The sequence below is a fragment of the Hoplias malabaricus genome, chromosome 2 (assembly GCF_029633855.1).
Source record: "Hoplias malabaricus isolate fHopMal1 chromosome 2, fHopMal1.hap1, whole genome shotgun sequence".
Taxonomy (NCBI): domain Eukaryota; kingdom Metazoa; phylum Chordata; class Actinopteri; order Characiformes; family Erythrinidae; genus Hoplias; species Hoplias malabaricus.
Window position 1 is genome coordinate 85,213,344 of NC_089801.1, and position 19,129 is coordinate 85,232,472.

The window sequence follows — 19,129 nt, forward strand, 5'->3', positions numbered from 1 at the left end:
TTTAGAGGGCGGCGGTGAGCTGTGTTTGTTTATTTGATGTGTGTTGGTGTCGTCTTTAGAGGGTGGTGGTGAGCTGCGTTTGTTTATTTGATGTGTGTTGGTGTCGTCTTTAGAGGGCAGCGGTGAGCGGTGTTTGTTTATTTGATGTGTGTTGGTGTCGTCTTTAGAGGGCGGTGGTGAGCGGTGTTTGTTTATTTGATGTGTGTTGGTGTGGTCTTTAGAGGGCGGTGGTGAGCGGTGTTTGTTTATTTGATGTGTGTTGGTGTCGTCTTTAGAGGGCGGTGGTGAGCTGTGTTTGTTTATTTGATGTGTGTTGGTGTCGTCTTTAGAGGGCGGTGGTGAGCGGTGTTTGTTTATTTGATGTGTGTTGGTGTCGTCTTTAGAGGGCGGTGGTGAGCGGTGTTTGTTTATTTGATGTGTGTTGGTGTGGTCTTTAGAGGGCGGTGGTGAGCGGTGTTTGTTTATTTGATGTGTGTTGGTGTCGTCTTTAGAGGGCGGTGGTGAGCTGCGTTTGTTTATTTGATGTGTGTTGGTGTCGTCTTTAGAGGGCGGTGGTGAGCGGTGTTTGTTTATTTGATGTTTGTTGGTGTGGTCTTTAGAGGGCGGCGGTGAGCTGTGTTTGTTTATTTGATGTGTGTTGGTGTCGTCTTTAGAGGGCGGCGGTGAGCTGTGTTTGTTTATTTGATGTGTGTTGGTGTCGTCTTTAGAGGGCGGCGGTGAGCGGTGTTTGTTTATTTGATGTGTGTTGGTGTCGTCTTTAGAGGGCGGCGGTGAGCTGTGTTTGTTTATTTGATGTGTGTTGGTGTCGTCTTTAGAGGGCGGCGGTGAGCGGTGTTTGTTTATTTGATGTGTGTTGGTGTCGTCTTTAGAGGGCGGCGGTGAGCGGTGTTTGTTTATTTGATGTGTGTTGGTGTCGTCTTTAGAGGGCGGCGGTGAGCTGTGTTTGTTTATTTGATGTGTGTTGGTGTGGTCTTTAGAGGGCGGCGGTGAGCTGTGTTTGTTTATTTGATGTGTGTTGGTGTCGTCTTTAGAGGGCGGCGGTGAGCGGTGTTTGTTTATTTGATGTGTGTTGGTGTCGTCTTTAGAGGGCGGCGGTGAGCGGTGTTTGTTTATTTGATGTGTGTTGGTGTCGTCTTTAGAGGGCGGCAGTGAGCTGTGTTTGTTTATTTGATGTGTGTTGGTGTGGTCTTTAGAGGGCGGCGGTGAGCTGTGTTTGTTTATTTGATGTGTGTTGGTGTGGTCTTTAGAGGGCGGCGGTGAGCTGTGTTTGTTTATTTGATGTGTGTTGGTGTGGTCTTTAGAGGGCGGCGGTGAGCTGTGTTTGTTTATTTGATGTGTGTTGGTGTGGTCTTTAGAGGGCGGCGGTGAGCTGTGTTTGTTTATTTGATGTGTGTTGGTGTCGTCTTTAGAGGGCGGTGGTGAGCGGTGTTTGTTTATTTGATGTTTGTTGGTGTGGTCTTTAGAGGGCGGCGGTGAGCTGTGTTTGTTTATTTGATGTGTGTTGGTGTCGTCTTTAGAGGGCGGCGGTGAGCTGTGTTTGTTTATTTGATGTGTGTTGGTGTCGTCTTTAGAGGGCGGCGGTGAGCGGTGTTTGTTTATTTGATGTGTGTTGGTGTCGTCTTTAGAGGGCGGCGGTGAGCTGTGTTTGTTTATTTGATGTGTGTTGGTGTCGTCTTTAGAGGGCGGCAGAGAGCGGTGTTTGTTTATTTGATGTGTGTTGGTGTCGTCTTTAGAGGGCGGCGGTGAGCTGTGTTTGTTTATTTGATGTGTGTTGGTGTCGTCTTTAGAGGGCGGCGGTGAGCGGTGTTTGTTTATTTGATGTGTGTTGGTGTCGTCTTTAGAGGGCGGCGGTGAGCTGTGTTTGTTTATTTGATGTGTGTTGGTGTCGTCTTTAGAGGGCGTCGGTGAGCTGTGTTTGTTTATTTGATGTGTGTTGGTGTGGTCTTTAGAGGGCGGCGGTGAGCTGTGTTTGTTTATTTGATGTGTGTTGGTGTGGTCTTTAGAGGGCGGCGGTGAGCTGTGTTTGTTTATTTGATGTGTGTTGGTGTGGTCTTTAGAGGGCGGCGGTGAGCTGTGTTTGTTTATTTGATGTGTGTTGGTGTGGTCTTTAGAGGGCGGCGGTGAGCTGTGTTTGTTTATTTGATGTGTGTTGGTGTGGTCTTTAGAGGGCGGCGGTGAGCTGTGTTTGTTTATTTGATGTGTGTTGGTGTGGTCTTTAGAGGGCGGCGGTGAGCTGTGTTTGTTTATTTGATGTGTGTTGGTGTGGTCTTTAGAGGGCGGCGGTGAGCGGTGTTTGTTTATTGATGTGTGTTGGTGTGGTCTTTAGAGGGCGGCGGTGAGCTGTGTTTGTTTATTTGATGTGTGTTGGTGTGGTCTTTAGAGGGCGGCGGTGAGCTGTGTTTGTTTATTTGATGTGTGTTGGTGTCGTCTTTAGAGGGTGGTGGTGAGCTGCGTTTGTTTATTTGATGTGTGTTGGTGTCGTCTTTAGAGGGCGGTGATGAGCGGTGTTTGTTTATTTGATGTGTGTTGATGTCGTCTTTAGAGGGCGACGGTGAGCTGTGTTTGTTTATTTGATGTGTGTTGGTGTCGTCTTTAGAGGGCGGTGGTGAGCGGTGTTTGTTTATTTGATGTGTGTTGGTGTGGTCTTTAGAGGGCGGTGGTGAGCGGTGTTTGTTTATTTGATGTGTGTTGGTGTCGTCTTTAGAGGGCGGTGGTGAGCTGTGTTTGTTTATTTGATGTGTGTTGGTGTCGTCTTTAGAGGGCGGTGGTGAGCGGTGTTTGTTTATTTGATGTGTGTTGGTGTCGTCTTTAGAGGGCGGTGTTGAGCGGTGTTTGTTTATTTGATGTGTGTTGGTGTGGTCTTTAGAGGGCGGTGGTGAGCGGTGTTTGTTTATTTGATGTGTGTTGGTGTCGTCTTTAGAGGGCGGTGGTGAGCTGCGTTTGTTTATTTGATGTGTGTTGGTGTCGTCTTTAGAGGGCGGTGGTGAGCTGCGTTTGTTTATTTGATGTGTGTTGGTGTCGTCTTTAGAGGGCGGTGGTGAGCTGTGTTTGTTTATTTGATGTGTGTTGGTGTCGTCTTTAGAGGGCGGTGGTGAGCTGCGTTTGTTTATTTGATGTGTGTTGGTGTCGTCTTTAGAGGGCGGTGGTGAGCTGTGTTTGTTTATTTGATGTGTGTTGGTGTCGTCTTTAGAGGGCGGTGGTGAGCTGTGTTTGTTTATTTGATGTGTGTTGGTGTCGTCTTTAGAGGGCATGTTTTGAAGCTCTAGAGCCGAGCGTAGGTTAGCGGAGGTCAATAAGGAGAATTTCAGTTTGCAGTGGGTGTGAGTGGGTGTTTGCAGGGGTCCTTGGGGTTTTAAATCAATTTCTTACATCCACTAGAGAGAGAGAGAGAGAGAGAGAGAGAACAGCACAAGGTCAAACTAAATCAACTGTAATGAGACAGTAATGAAATCTTGGGACTTCATGTCGAGGAGGGCGTGAGACACTGAGACGATGGAGAAAGTTAACAGGCATCGTCTTAATTAAACACACTAACGTTGGTTCTTACTGACCAAACAGTGAGGTGTGTTTTCCGTGTCTGCATGTGTTTCCTCCCACAGTCCAAACACACGTGTACAGTACGGCCATCAAACACTTACCGCAATGTTCGGAGCCCCCTCAGGGGAGTAGAGGCTGTTACAGCAGGACAGGAGGACTCACTCCATCAGGCCCAAAAAGAGTGGAGGCGGTCCCTCCAGGGAGACGCTGGGGAAATTGAAAGAGGATATAGAGGGCTTGTGGGAGGTTAACCCCAAGGTCGTCCCACTGCTGCTGGACACTTACAAGGTCTTGACTCCTGAGTGTCTCCAACGGACTGAGAGAAGGACAACTTCCCTCTCAGTGCGGACAAACAAGACCTGTCCGACCGTCCACACCAGGTTCAGGTGATACACTGAACACACTGCCCCCACCATACCCACCACAGAACAACAGCAATGCTCCAAGTAGCGCAGAGACTTGCTGCAAGGCTGTACCCTGGCTGTTGGAACATTGCTGTTGCTGTGAGTATTTGATTGCTTTCATCAGTGGAGCTGTTGTCGTGTTTATTGTTGTATCTGTTGTAATTAAAAATCAAACAAGCTTTGTGATCTCGAGAAAACGCCACGTGTTACTTGAGGCTCCAAGGAAAAGATGTGACCTCAAGAAAAGTACTTTTAAAATAACCATTCCATGGTGTGGCTCCAGGGAGGGTCCAGGAGGGTTTCGGTAGCATCAGCGAAAGTGTCTGAAGGTCAGGTGGCGGTCAGAACTTTGGACGGTGGGGTTTTTTTGGGTCTTCTGAAAGACAGTTAGGATTCAGGGCCACGGACTGTGTCTTTTGGAAGTGTTTGAGCTACAGTGTGGAAGTTCAGACAGTGAGAAATTCTGTAGTTAAGATTCAGAAGCATAAACCTTAAATGTTTGGACCTGTTCAGACCGGCTTTTAGACTCAAAGCTATGACTAAAACGTGTGTTTGAAGCTCAGTTACTGAAGCTCTGAGCTGGACTCATGGACCAGAAATGTCAGAACCCTCTGAAACCCAGTTAGGAGTCAGAAACAGCCCGTGTGTGTTTAAAACGTCAGCATCCATATACATTGGTACCTTTTTTAAAAAAAAGTAAAAAGTTTGAGGATAATATTCAGTTTCCATGGGAACAAGCTGGATGCAAAAGTTTGGGTACACATCTCATGATAAAATTATACAAATTCATAAATAACACCCAAACATCCACATGAGCTACCACAGCAACCACTTGGCTACACCTTAGCAACCACATGAGACCACAGCAACCACCTAGCAACACCCTAATCTCGATCTGGGAGACTATAGCAACCACCTTAAAAAATATACAGACCAACCTAGGAACCACCTGGGAAGACATTAGTAACCCTTGATACCCCCCATAGCAAGCACGTTGGAAACCATAGCAACCAAAAAGAAACACTTTAGCAATGCAATAGCAACCTGTTGCTAACACCATATCCACCACCTGAGACAGCTTAGCTATCACCTGAAACACCACAGTATGCTGGGACCTTAGTAAAGGACCTGAAATACAATAGTTTAAATCCTAGCAACCACTTGAAATACCTTAGCAATCATCCTAGCAACCACCTGGGATGCCATAACCACTATTTAAAATAACAGCATATGTCTGGAGATGACTCGTATTATAACGTCCACTATTTTCTAAAATATAACCCATACAGATTGATGCACATACATCTTTTTTGTGTTAATGGAGCATAGAGTGTTTGTGGCAGAAGAAACCATCAGCGCCCCCTACAGTTTAGTTCCACTGTGAGAGATGGACGGAGACGGTGGGTTTAATGAGGAATGATGGTGGGTGTATACTAATCATAAACTGGCATCAAAACACCTTTGAAAATCTCCAGAAGCGCCTGGGACCAGGTCACGAGACCCAAGGGGTTGGGCCTTAAGCCCAGGTTAACAGCCTCTTTCTTGAGCTCGGAGGAATCAGGAAAGAGGAGGGAGAGTGTCACCTGGTCCCACCACTCTGGGTGAACTATGGTCTACACACGTCTGTAACGTGACTGAATCAGGGTTCACAAACAGTGTAAATAAATAAACAAGGTGTTTACCTGTTTGTTCACAGCACCAACTCACCTCTGCGGCTTTTTCCGTTCCGGAAGACGGCATGGTTGTGGATTTCCGCTGTGGGGGGAAGAAGCGAGAGTGTGTGTGGGGCTTGTTTTTGGGTTCCTTTTTTACAGCTTATTTATATATTTATTTATTTATTTATTTTTATACATATTTATTTCCACGATGGAGATGGAGTGACAAATTGATGCAAACCCAGACTAATCAGCATGGAAATGCAGCCAGACAGAAACGCTTCGGCGGCCTCTTTGCTGTTTATAAATGGCACTTTAGGCCCCGTTTTTTCCCTCTTTGCCCGTGTTTGCGGCTGATTTTAATATGGAAATGAACGGTTATTAGTGTGGAAGGCGAGGACTGCTGCGTGTGCTGTTATTCCTGGAGCTCTGCGGTGAAAGAACACAGAGTTTAAGCTTTTAAAAATGTTATGCTTTCACTCCCTTCAGGCTCGGGTTCCCGGTGCAGCCGCTAACCCCGGGTTCCTCCTGTAAAATCTGAGGATAATCCACTTCCAAACTGGGAAAACAAGCAAGAAGGACACACTGAAGAATACAGTTACACAGAGTCATATACGCTTCTAATGTCCAGTGTGTGTTTGGAGTCCCCCTCATACGCTGTACATTCCAGGACCCACCACCACTTCCCAGAGTCGGAGAACAATCAGCTTCAGGGATAGGTGACAGGGGACGTACGAGAGAGAGAGAGAGAGAGAGATAGAGAGAGACATTAAAAGACACAAAAACAAACACACACACACACACTCACTGAGATTCACACATACACACTGCCACAAACACAAATGTGCAAACACACACACACACACACACACTGAGATTCACACATACACACTGTCACAAACACAAATGTGCAAACACACACACACATATGGACATACACACACACAAACACACATACGGACATACACACACACATTCAAACATAAAGACACACATACAGATACACACACACACACACACACAGACATACATATACAAAGACACACATACAGACACACACACACACACACACACACTGTGTCTGAGAGATAAGGGTAAAGGAATGAATGGGGAACAGAGAGTGCGCTTTATCATCGCCATGGAAACGAGACCCTGACGCTAATGAAGAGGTTAGTTTGGGAGAGATGCTAATTGCTTTCGACCCGCGTCTGACCGGTGGAAACGCAGCCTCGCGTCCTGCTGAGGACCCGCCTGCGGGGAGCAGTGCTATCCATCACGCCGCCGGCGCGCCAGGTGTGTATCCATCAGCCGCGTGAGATACTGTTGCACCGACGTTTCTAACATTCACTCAGTGATTATAGCAACTCAAGGACAAAGCGGGTTCTCCGCAAGACACTTAATCACCGTCCCGCCCCGTCTCGCAGTTTCTGCCTCGCTATGCTATGTCTCACTCTGCCCCGCCTAGACTTGCCATGTCTCACTCTGCCCCGCCCACATCGCCGTGTCTCACTCTGCCCCGCCCTGTCCCGCCCCGCCTCGCCGTTTCTGCCTCGCTATGCTATGTCTCACTCTGCCCTGCCTAGACTTGCCATGTCTCACTCTGCCCCGCCCACATCGCCGTGTCTCACTCTGCCCCGTCCCGCCCCGCCTCGCCGTTTCTGCCTCGCTATGCTATGTCTCACTCTGCCCTGCCTAGACTTGCCATGTCTCACTCTGCCCCGCCCACATCGCCGTGTCTCACTCTGCCCCGTCCCGCCTCGCCGTTTCTGCCTCGCTATGCTATGTCTCACTCTGCCCCACCTAGACTCGCCATGTCTCACTCTGCCCCGCCCACATCGCCGTGTCTCACTCTACCACGCCTTGCCTCGCCATGTCTCACTCTGCCCCGTCCCGCCCCGCCTCGCCGTTTCTGCCTCGCTATGCTATGTCTCACTCTGCCCAACCTAGACTTGCCATGTCTCAGTCTGCCCCGCCCACATCGCCGTGTCTCACTCTGCCCCACCTTGCCTCGCCATGTCTCACTCTGCCCCGTCCCGCCCCATCTCGCCGTTTCTGCCTCGCTATGCTATGTCTCACTCTGCCCCGCCCACATCGCCGTGTCTCACTCTGCCCCGCCTTGCCTCGCCATGTCTCACTCTGCCCCGTCCCGCCCCGCCTCGCCGTTTCTGCCTCGCTATGCTATGTCTCACTCTGCCCTGCCTAGACTCGCCATGTCTCAGTCTGCCCCGCCCACATCGCCGTGTCTCACTCTGCCCCGCCTTGCCTCGCCATGTCTCACTCTGCCCCGTCCCGCCTCGCCGTTTCTGCCTCGCTATGTTATGTCTCACTCTGCCCCACCTAGACTCGCCATGTCTCATTCTGCCCCGCCCACATCGCCGTGTCTCACTCTGCCCCGCCCACATCACCGTGTCTCACTCTGCCACGCCTTGCCTCGCCATGTCTCACTCTGCCCCGTCCCGCCCCGCCGTTTCTGCCTCGCTATGCTATGTCTCACTCTGCCCCACCTAGACTTGCCATGTCTCAGTCTGCCCCGCCCACATCGCCATGGCTCACTCTGCCCCGCCTTGCCTCGCCATGTCTCACTCTGCCCTGTCCCGCCCCGTCTCGCCGTTTCTGCCTCGCTATGCTGTCTCACTCTGCCCCGCCTAGACTCGCCATGTCTCACTCTGTCCCGCCCACCTCGCCATGTCTCACTCTGCCCCGTCCAGCCCCGACTCGCCGTTTCTGCCTCGCTATGCTATGTCTCACTCTGCCCCACCCACCTCGCCATGTCTCACTCTGCCCCGTCCAGCCCTGCCTCGCCGTTTCTGCCTCCCTATGTGATGTCTCACCCTGCTCCGCCTTGCCATGTCTCACTCTGCCCCGTCCCGACCCGCCTTGACATTTCTCACTCTGCCCCGTCCTGCCCCGCCTCGCTGTTTCTGCCTTGCTATGCTATGTCTCACCCTGCCCTGTCCCGCCCACCCCGCCATGTCTCATCGTGTCCCATCCCGTCTCGTTTTGCCTCGCCTCACAGAGGATGCTGATTTAGCCAAACCACTCACGCATGACTGATGAACTCCAGGAGGGTTTATCACAAACAGGGCTGACAACAAATTTAACACATGACAGTGTGTGTGTGTGTGTGTAAGTGTGTGTGTGTGTGTGTTTAGTGGGCTACCATTGTGATTCTATTTCATGGTGGCGTTACTGTCAATGAAATACTATACATCCAGGGTCACGCTGTTGTTCACGGTTCTGTGGGTCAGCCTTAATCCTTTATAAACACATTTAAAATGTGTTATAAGCATGGTTCCGCACTGAGAACCAATTCGGGCTGGTTCCACCGGGTGAGGGACATTCCCCAGCATAAGGGCAAGGCCTCCCTGTTCGTCTAGGTTAGAGTTTGTGTGTCTGTTCACTCGCTGCCTGCTGTAACCCTCACCTGTCAACAGGGGGCGCTGTAACATCCTGGCCTGCCAGTGGCTTTAATCTTGTGGCTGACAGGTGTATACTGTATGTAAGGTCAAGTGCTGTGGTCAGTGGAGCAGGGCACCGTCAGGGGAAAATTATTAAAAGCCTGAGGTTTTCCTGTTCTCACATCGGATTCGTTACAGTAAATCTGCACTCTGCCACAGGTTTCGGGAAAACCTGCGACGGACAGAGTTTTTCCCCTCCGTCAGCCAGGCCCCGGGGGAATGGCGGATGAAAGCGTGGAACGCTGAGTGGGCGAAGGCGTGTGTAACGAGCCCTGGTTCGTCAGCAGCGGTGTCAGATGAATGCTCTGTTAACTCACTGTATCACCTCCACACCACCAGGGACCCTCGCAGCTTTGGATGCCATTACAGAAGACTGATCGTCTCAGCACCCCTGCCCACGTCCTAACGCTCCTGCCTCATTTACATAATGGCCACACACTGGCCAGTTTATCAGAAACACCTAGCGTGGTCGGCGTTTCCAATAAAGTGGCCAGTGAGGGGGCAATTTAAAAACCCACCTTCACCAGAAGAGTGTCCACTTACTGTCCAGGAAATGACTCCCTGACAGACCTGGTCTATACAATCGCAGTCAGTGGAGCGTGAATGGAGTGTGTGTGTGTGTGTGTGTTTGTGTGGGGCAGGTTTCACAGACCATTTGGGGACATTGCAGGGATGTGTTTTCCTTTTGGGGACCTTCCTTATGAAAGTGTTGTTTATCCAAACGCTGCTTCCGTGTATACACACAAACACATACACACACACACACACACACACACACATACACACTCACACACACACACACACACACATACAGGCGATGCATTGGAGATGACGTTGCCCTCTAGCACCCCCCTCCCCACCACCCCATACACTTCGGTTCTGTCCTAAACGATGTTTTTCCACTAGAAACGAGTGTCTCTTGCCTCCAGGCAAACTCTCCACCCACTGCACCATCACCAGCGCTGACAACCTCTCACAACACCGGGCTACAGAGGGGTGTTTCTGATAAAATGGCCAGTGAGTGTCAGTAGAAATAGGGTGTTTCTGATAAAGTGGCCAGTGTGTGTCTGTAGAGGGGGGTGTTTCTGATAAAATGGCCAGTGAGTGTCAGTAGAAATAGGGTGTTTCTGATAAAGTGGCCAGTGTGTGTCTGTAGAGGGGGGTGTTTCTGATAAAGTGGCCAGTGAGTGTCAGTAGAGGAGGGGTGTTTCTGATAAAGTGGCCAGTGAGTGTCAGTAGAGGGGGTGTTTCTGATAAAGTGGCCAGTGAGTGTCTGTAGAGGTGGGGGATGTTTCTGATAAAGTGGCCAGTGAGTGTCAGTAGAGGGGGGTGTTTCTGATAAAATGGCCAGTGTGTGTCTGTAGAGGTGGGTGTTTCTGATAAAGTGGCCAGTGTGTGTCTGTAGAGGTGGGTGTTTCTGATAAAGTGGCCAGTGTGTGTCTGTAGAGGAGTGTGTTTCTGATAAAGTGGCCAGTGTGTATCAGTAGAGGAGGATGTTTCTGATAAAGTGGCCAGTGTGTATCAGTAGAGGGAGGTGTTTCTGATAAAGTGGCCAGTGAGTGTCAGTAGAGAGGGGTGTTTCTGATAAAGTGGCCAGTGAGTGTCAGTAGAGGGGGGTGTTTCTGATAAAGTGGCCAGTGAGTGTCAGTAGAGAGGGGTGTTTCTGATAAAGTGGCCAGTGAGTGTCAGTAGAAGGGGGGTGTTTCTGATAAAGTGGCCAGTGAGTGTCAGTAGAGGGGGGTGTTTCTGATAAAGTGGCCAGTGAGTGTCAGTAGAGGGGGGTGTTTCTGATAAAGTGGCCAGTGAGTGTCAGTAGAGGGGGGGTGTTTCTGATAAAGTGGCCAGTGAGTGTCAGTAGAGGGGGGGTGCGTTTCTGATAAAGTGGCCAGTGCATGTCAGTAGAGGGGGGTGTTTCTAGTGGGTGAAACTTATTTCAGCACCCATCTTTGCTCCTGCTGTTTAATGAAGCTCTGCGTGGACCACAATCTCCGGGTCACCCATGGATGTCCCCTAACAGGAAGTAATTAGAGCCAATTAGCTTGGAGATTACAATGACATTTAAATCAGGAGCTTTTAGATCAGCAGCTCATTGTTTCTGCTCTTTACGCTCCTCGTTCTGAAGCCAGAGAACAGCGACAGATGAGCTACTGTCTCTGACTCTACATCTACAAGGTGGACCAACGAGGGAGGAGTGTCTCACAGAGTGGACAGAGAGTGGACACAGGGTTTAAAAACTCCAGCAGCACTGCTGTGTCTGATCCACTCTACACCAGCACAACACACACTAACACAACACCACCACCTCAGTGTCACTGCAGCGCTGAGAATGATCCACCACCACATCACACCTGCTCTGTGGGGGTCCTGAGTGCTGACGAACAGGGGGAAAGGGGGTTATGCAGAGCAGCAGCTGGACTACAGTCTGTAATCGAAGAACTACTCTGCAGCCTTGTGGTTAGTGACCCACTCCAGAAGTCAAGGGGCTAAGAATGAGGGCGACTCTGAGAGGTCCGGACATCTGCTCCCATCACCGAGGAGTGAGAAATCTCTGCCGACATCTGGACAGCAGAGAGACCACCTTGACCTCCGAGTCCCCCAGGGGAGCGTCATTAGAGCCCTGTCCCTCACTCAAGCCCCCTCCTCTGGACCCTGTCATTCTGTCACTCTGTCATTCTTCCATCAGTCCATCCCTTTGCTATTCCATCCATCCATCACTCAGATCCCACAGTGGTCCTGTCAGAGTCCGTCAGAGGGTCTCTGGGACATGGTCACGTCAGAGAGGGTCTCCTCGCGGCAACCGAAGGTGTGGGAGACACGGCACAAGACCACGACCCCTGGAACCGGTCAACTTTCACATATGTCTGCATCTGTTTGGACAACGTAGGTTATGTAAATGCATGCGGTCGGTTATGAAATGCTTGCGGATGCTGACCCCAGTATTCGTTTTTTGCCAGACCTCTCAAACCTTGTCCATAGCTATTCATTCCTTTAGAAACTGACCCCTGGTCATTTGATCTGAAAGCAATCCACTCAGTGACTTACTGACATAGGACACACCCGTTTGCTCTCATTAACAATGCTTTCACTAATTATTTGCTAAGGTCACTATGCCCAATGCCTAGAGTCGACCAGAAGGTTATGAATGACCCCCTCAACCAAACAGGTCTGGACACCCCTTGATTAGAAATGAGGTGGACATTGTGGACTCAGTGTGCACAATCTCCATAGAAAAGCATGGGCCCCACTGGAGAGTAGCTACACATGAGCCAAATGTTACCATGCCCAATGCCAAGAGTTGACCAGAAGGGTATGCCCCCTCAACCAAAAAAGGGCTGGACACACCTTAATTAGAATTGAGGTAGATATTCTGGACACAGATGGCATACTGCACATAGGAACACAGGGACCTCTGGAGTAGCTACACATGAGCCTAAGGTGATCATACCCAATGCCAAAAGTCGTCTAGAGGGCTATGAATGCTTCAAACAAAAGGTTCTGGACACTACTTATAATAGCATCCAGTGTGGTGAACATTGTGAAGCACATTATTCTTCTTCGTTTTCATCTTCTGGTTGCTCCCAGTAGGGGTCACTGCAACGCATCATTATTGCAGTCCACACAGGATTTATACCAGATGTCCTCCCCGACAAAGCCCACCCATTCATCCATGGGAACTGGCTGCACGAGTGCCCCCCTAGTGGCCAAGACTCAAACGAGGCCCAATCTAATTCCGGCAAGTTCTCAGCAAGACAAATATGATGAGTATTCTGCAGCTCATGAGCCCATGGTTGTCCTTTAATGCCAAGTCTAAGTCTAAAGCAGCAAGCAGTAAATGCACTATCCCCTGACCAAATTGTGAGATACGTTTATATTATTTAGACCCCAAAACTGATTAATTTAATCGAACCTTTGTGCAGAAAACGGACACTGCATATTCTTGCTCTTGTCCACCAGGGACCGGACTGTGACCCCTGGATGTTTCCAGGTCGATGTTTACTCACAATGCAGAGGGAGTGGGAATTATTTACGAGCTGAGCAGAGAGAGGTATTGATGGAATGTGTCTTACCGGATGCTGTGGGATGGAGTAGCCCTGGGGCAGGTCATATCCTCGGTCTCTAACGGCCAGGAGCAGGGAGCTTGGGGACCAGCCTCTCGCTGGCATTAGTCACTACACTTTACCCTGCGGCTGTTGATGAGGTATAAATCCTTCAGCATTTTCCAAAAACTAGGTTCAAATTTTGATGCAGAACTAAAACAACTTTTGTTATTTTTATAGTGGGATGCTTAAGTGCAGCTGCACATGGGTCTTAGGTCATCATGACCAATGCTGGGTATAAACGGCTACCTGAGAATGTACATCGGTCAACAGTAACTGACCTCAGTGAAGGAGCAATGTTGCGAGATCTGCAGTAAAAGCTTTTCAGCCGCCTTATAGTCTTTATAGTGGTTGATGTGTACTGTAACAACCCTCTGGGTTGCCAACACTTCTGCACACGGCTGGACACGCAAAACACACCAGCAGCAACAGCAACAACAAATAGCTGGTAAATGCTGAAACATGACAATGTTGAAATATGGCCAAGGCCAATATGAGCATCCCAACCGCACTCTGTTGCTGGGGGAGACGGGAAGATCGGCATCACCGTGGCAATACAGCAGGAGCTGGTTGCAGCTGCTCATTTGCATAATCAAATGATTGCCTGATGAGCCCAAATTGCAAGACAAACAATAACGTAATCGAGGATGAGGGGGGCTGGGGGGAGAGGGGGAGAGGGGGAGGGGGAGGACCTGGACACTTTACCAACCCCCCAACCCCCCCCCCCACCACACACACACACACCCCATTTTCACTCGGAGTGCTTTAATTATTTGCTGCAGGAACAAAAGTCAACAATTTCATGGAAAAAAACAATAATAACGAACATGACGAGTAAGCAGACACATCTGCAGCTACAGAAAAGCAGGAGTCACAGCTGCAGCAGCAGCAGCAACGCAGCAAACAAAATCCGGAGGGTGGAATAATAATGGGCGTGTATTAGTTTTAGCTCCCTTTAAAAGAAGTGTACACTTTACTGTAATAGTGTTTGCCCACAGTTCTGTTACTAATCTGAAACCAGAGCAGTATCTGGACCTGCTGCTCTGACCAATCAGAGCTTTCCAGTTTGTGCCAGTCACAGTTAACCAATCAGGGCTGCTTTTTGCTCCGCCCAGATTCCCCACCTCAACACTGGGTGTGTTTTAAAGTTATGACCCGTAATAATGATGGCATTAGAGTAAGTGCTCATAAGAACACCAGCCTCCTGTTTATAGGGCCTTCTAACGAGACGTTATGAACCCTGAGGTCATGTGCCATGTGTTATATTATAAGGCATTTTTATATCATAATAACACCTGTAGATGCATATAGGAAGCATTATGAATACAGTGCTCATAGTAAAACCTTTCCATGTCACTGACGTCCACCAAAACTAACCGCACCCACACAAAGCCTTACAGCCTGTCGAGGGTCTTATAAAACGCATCATATACCATTTAAAATCCAGCTCTAAAACCTCAGCAGCTCTGAAAGACTCCAGCCTCCGACGTGTTTCCAGCCTCGAGCCCTTATTAGCCACTAAGATCGTTCAATTACATCTGCACACCTTGTAATTGGCTTTTATTTTTATCGGTTATCGGGTCAAGTCGTTCAGGAGCGAGAGATGCAATCCACGCGAAACATCTGGTGGGCGTTCCTCCAAGCCGAGTGGTTACGGGGCCTAATAACCTCCAATTAAATTAGCTTTTAGCGAGATTAATGGACAAATACTGTATCTGACAGTGTAATTGCATTAAAATCCAGTAATTAAGCGTTAATTACACCTCATTATTATAATTACCGTATGCCTTCCCATTGTTCAGAAGTTGGGACTTCGCGAAATGCTTCCCATTTTATGGCTGAAGTGTTCTGGCAACAAGGTGATGCCGGTATGAAATTATGCAAATGGGGGAATAGTCTTTGCACAGGGATTTGACAGAGGAATCTACTCTGAGGGAAAGGTGGTGGCAGATATAAGAAGAATATCAGGGAAATTAAGGTCAACGACGGCATATCAACAGAGCAAAGCTGGTTAAAACACATCACACACACACACACACACACAAGTTTTGTGCCCCATACTCAGCTCTTATTTGTCGGCGGCGGCTTGTCACAGCCTTCGGGGATGAAATCAAGCCCTTGTTTTCAAATCCTTCCTGACTTTGTCCTCATCCATAATTACTATCACTCTGACGGATGACCTCATCATCTCCCTCATCGCCACTGGATGACCCGCTCTCTGGAACCTGACATTGTCTATGAAAGGAAATATTTAGGCAACCTCCACATTACCACATCAACATATCCATGAGAATGGAAATGCCCCAAAATACTGGTCAAAAACTGGCCCAAATACTGGTCATTAACCTGGGCATTAATTAAAGGTTAAACCTAGCCTAAGATCAGTACATAATCTAAAACAAAACAAAAAAAAAAACTGCCCCAAAACAAACAAACAAAATATAAATTAATTAATTAATTAATCAATTAAAAAGGTCCAATCTGGTTCTAACTGGTCTAAACTGGCCCAAAGCTTGTCCAAACTTCCAACAAAACTGGCTCAAGAATTGGGCCAAAGCTGGTTGCAACCTAGCATCCAGATGGGACATATTGTTCCATATCTGCCCCAAGTTTGGCCCATACGTGATTAAAACCTACCCCACGACTAACCTCTAAAGTGAAACAAATCCATAACTGGCCCAACCCCCACCCCACCCCTAAAACATGGTCCCAAACGGATTCATAACTGGCACATTTTGGTTTACACTTCACTAAATGTGGCCATAAAAGGCCCCAAAAATAAACAAATAGGACCTTAACACACATAACTGCTACAAAGTGAAGCTGTCTGGCCAATCTCTCCCTAATCCTGCTCAGGGCTGCTCTTACCCTAGTAAAAACCGGCCTGAAAATGGCCCTAAAATATACACAAGCCCAAAACCATGTTCCAACCCGGTTAAAACTGAGCCCAAACAGACACACGACGGGCCCAAAACTGGCTCATTTCTGTTCACACAGGCCCAAATCTGACCCAAAATGGCCCAAAACTGGCTCATAACAGAAGGACAAATCTGGTTCAATCCCGTATGAAACCCACAGCTCCTGTAGTGCGGAAGCTCTGAGCCAGCTGATCCTGCGCTGACTGACAGTCCGCTGGAGGAAGACTTGCTCTTTAACGTTCTCTTTAACGTTCCTTTCTGAAGAGGATTGACGGAGACCGTCCTCACGGAGTCAGACTCGAGGCCCGAACGTGATTTCAAAGCGGCGGAGTCGGGGATCTGTCTCTGCGGGAGTCTTTCCGGTGTCGGCAAGAGGAGGAAGAAATTGTTTTGCGCTCGTCTCCGTGGCTGTCATCAAGGTTTCAGGAAGATCCCAGCAGTGCCCCCCCGTCCTCAGAAAGTGTTTAACAGATGTCTGAGTCCTCTCCCTCTCGTCTCTCTCTCTCTCTCTTCTCTCCGGTGGCTCTCTGCGGAAGATTGAAGGTATTTCGCCGCTCCCTCTCGTCCCCACAGATCCACAGTAATAGCTTTTTTAAAGATAGTGGCGAGAGGGACAAAGCTAACGTTACAGCTGCCTGAGATTTCCACAGCTGCAGGAGGTCAAACATCTGTCCTCTAGACGCTGGACAGGAGATGAGGACAATATCCACATGTCTTAAGCTTTAAATGGAGCAGCAGGATGTCGAGAATCAGGACGGAGCAAAGAAATGTCTCCATCTGACTATCACCAGCCTGACTCAGTACAAACTCATCTCTAGCTGTAAACACTGGGAAGAACAGGGACTTAATGCCTGGGTGAAGGCATTACACACACTCACACGCTCACTCATTCACTCACACACTCACTCATTCACTCACACACTCACACCTGTGGAGAGTTTTATACACTCACCCAGTCACTCACACACACACACACCTGTGGACAGTTTCACACACTCACCCAGTCACTCACACACTCACCCAGACACACACACTCACAACTGTGGACAGTTTCACACACTCACCCAGTCACTCACACACTCACCCAGACACACACACTCACAACTGTGGACAGTTTCACACACTTACCCAAACACTCACACACACACACACACACCTGTGGACAGTTTCACACACTCACCCAGTCACTGACACACACACACACACCTGTGGACAGTTTCACACTCACCCTGTCACGCACACACTCACCCAGTCACTCACACACTCACCCAGTCACTCACACACTCACACCTGTGGACAGTTTCACATTCACCCTGTCACGCACACACTCACCCAGTCACTCACACACTCACACCTGTGGACAGTTTCACACACTCACCCAGTCACTGACACACACACACACACGCACACACACACACACACCTGTGGACAGTTTCACACTCACCCTGTCACTCACACACTCACCCAGTCACCTATGGACAGTTTTGTGCCCTAAGTGATTGTGGATAATTGTGTCTGCTAAATATATATATATATATATATATATATATATATATATATATATATATATATATATATATTTCTGTATTAGGAGCTAGCTCTCTCCATTCAAGTCACACCTTCAGTCGTATTGATCCTCCTCCTGTGGAGCTAGCATGCTAGGCTAGCCCTTAATGACAGCTGAGTCTGCTTTGGCCACAGCTCAGTTATTAAAGCAGCACTGGAGGTGATAGGTCTCCTGCCCCTACTGATGTTCATTAAGAAACAAGGTGAGCGTGACAAACGACCAGCTAGGGCAAAGTAGCAGGCTACGCTAACACAAAACTCTCCCCCAGAGGGAGTTAGCTCTCATCTTCAGGCCTGGAATACAAGGTGTGGAAGGGGTTTGCAGGGAGAGAACTGATCTGTTGTGGATGTCTAGCTGAAGATCTGAATTTTTTGAGGTACTTCTAAATGCTAACTTCGATGCTAACGTGATTTATTTAGCAGGGTTCAGTCACAGCTAGCGGGTCCATGTTAGCGGCATGTAGCTTTAAACTGGTCTCTGATGGATTTTAGTGATGCTGGGGATATTATATGACTGGGTAACTGACAACATCTAGAGTCACATTAACACCTAGCTTAGCTGCACAACTGCTAAATAATTAGCCACTGGAGACACTGGAGAAACTGGAGACGTCTGGGAGCTCTCTGAGTGGCATGTCCCCATCTCTGAGTGTAGCCAGAGGAAAGAAATATAAAAAATGAAATCTCCTTAACGTCTAAATAGTTTCTCAGAGACAACAATCAGAACAAATGGCAAACAAAGGACACCTTAGCATAAGTCTCATGCTGCTCAATTGTGTCTCCTCTGGAGTTTTAGTGGAGATCTCAGCCCTACTCTGACTTTTATTTCTTTTTTCTCTCATGTCTCAATATTTTCTTCCCAGGGAAGTTTAAGAGAATTACGTTAATGTCTCCTGAGCCATTTCTGAGCAACATATGGGCAATACATTTAGACTGGTGTAAGAATGTGCATGCGTTAGTCTCTCTACATTTCTTTGCAGGCTCTGCTGCAAATCGTTGAACATTGCTATGAAGATTTGATGGCATTTTGACACAGAAACAACAATGATGGGAGGTACCAATGTTAGCTGATTAGCTCTGGTTCCCAGCTTCTTTCTAAAGGCACTAGATGGACCTCTATCACTTCGTCTATCCACTGTGCTGCTTTGTACACCCCTCTTGACCACACTTGGCATTGGACCTGGACAATGGTGCAGAATTCACAAGATGTGATGCCAGGAACTGTGTAATTAGCATGCAGTCCTCAAAAAAAGAGGTTAATTATGGGACCTTCAATTAGGTCGGCGTTAATTACCAAATCGAATATGCTAATAGCTTCCCATTTAGCGTCAGAGCTATGGACACAGCGAGCAAACCGATCAGGACGCGTCCATTAGCAAACCGCCGCTAAATGTCTCATCCCCGTCCCCTCAAAGTCAAAGCTGTTTGTTAGACGTCAGGAGTCAAATTAGAGCCTGCAAGCGACTACGAGGCGAGGCAGGCTAATGGGTTCAC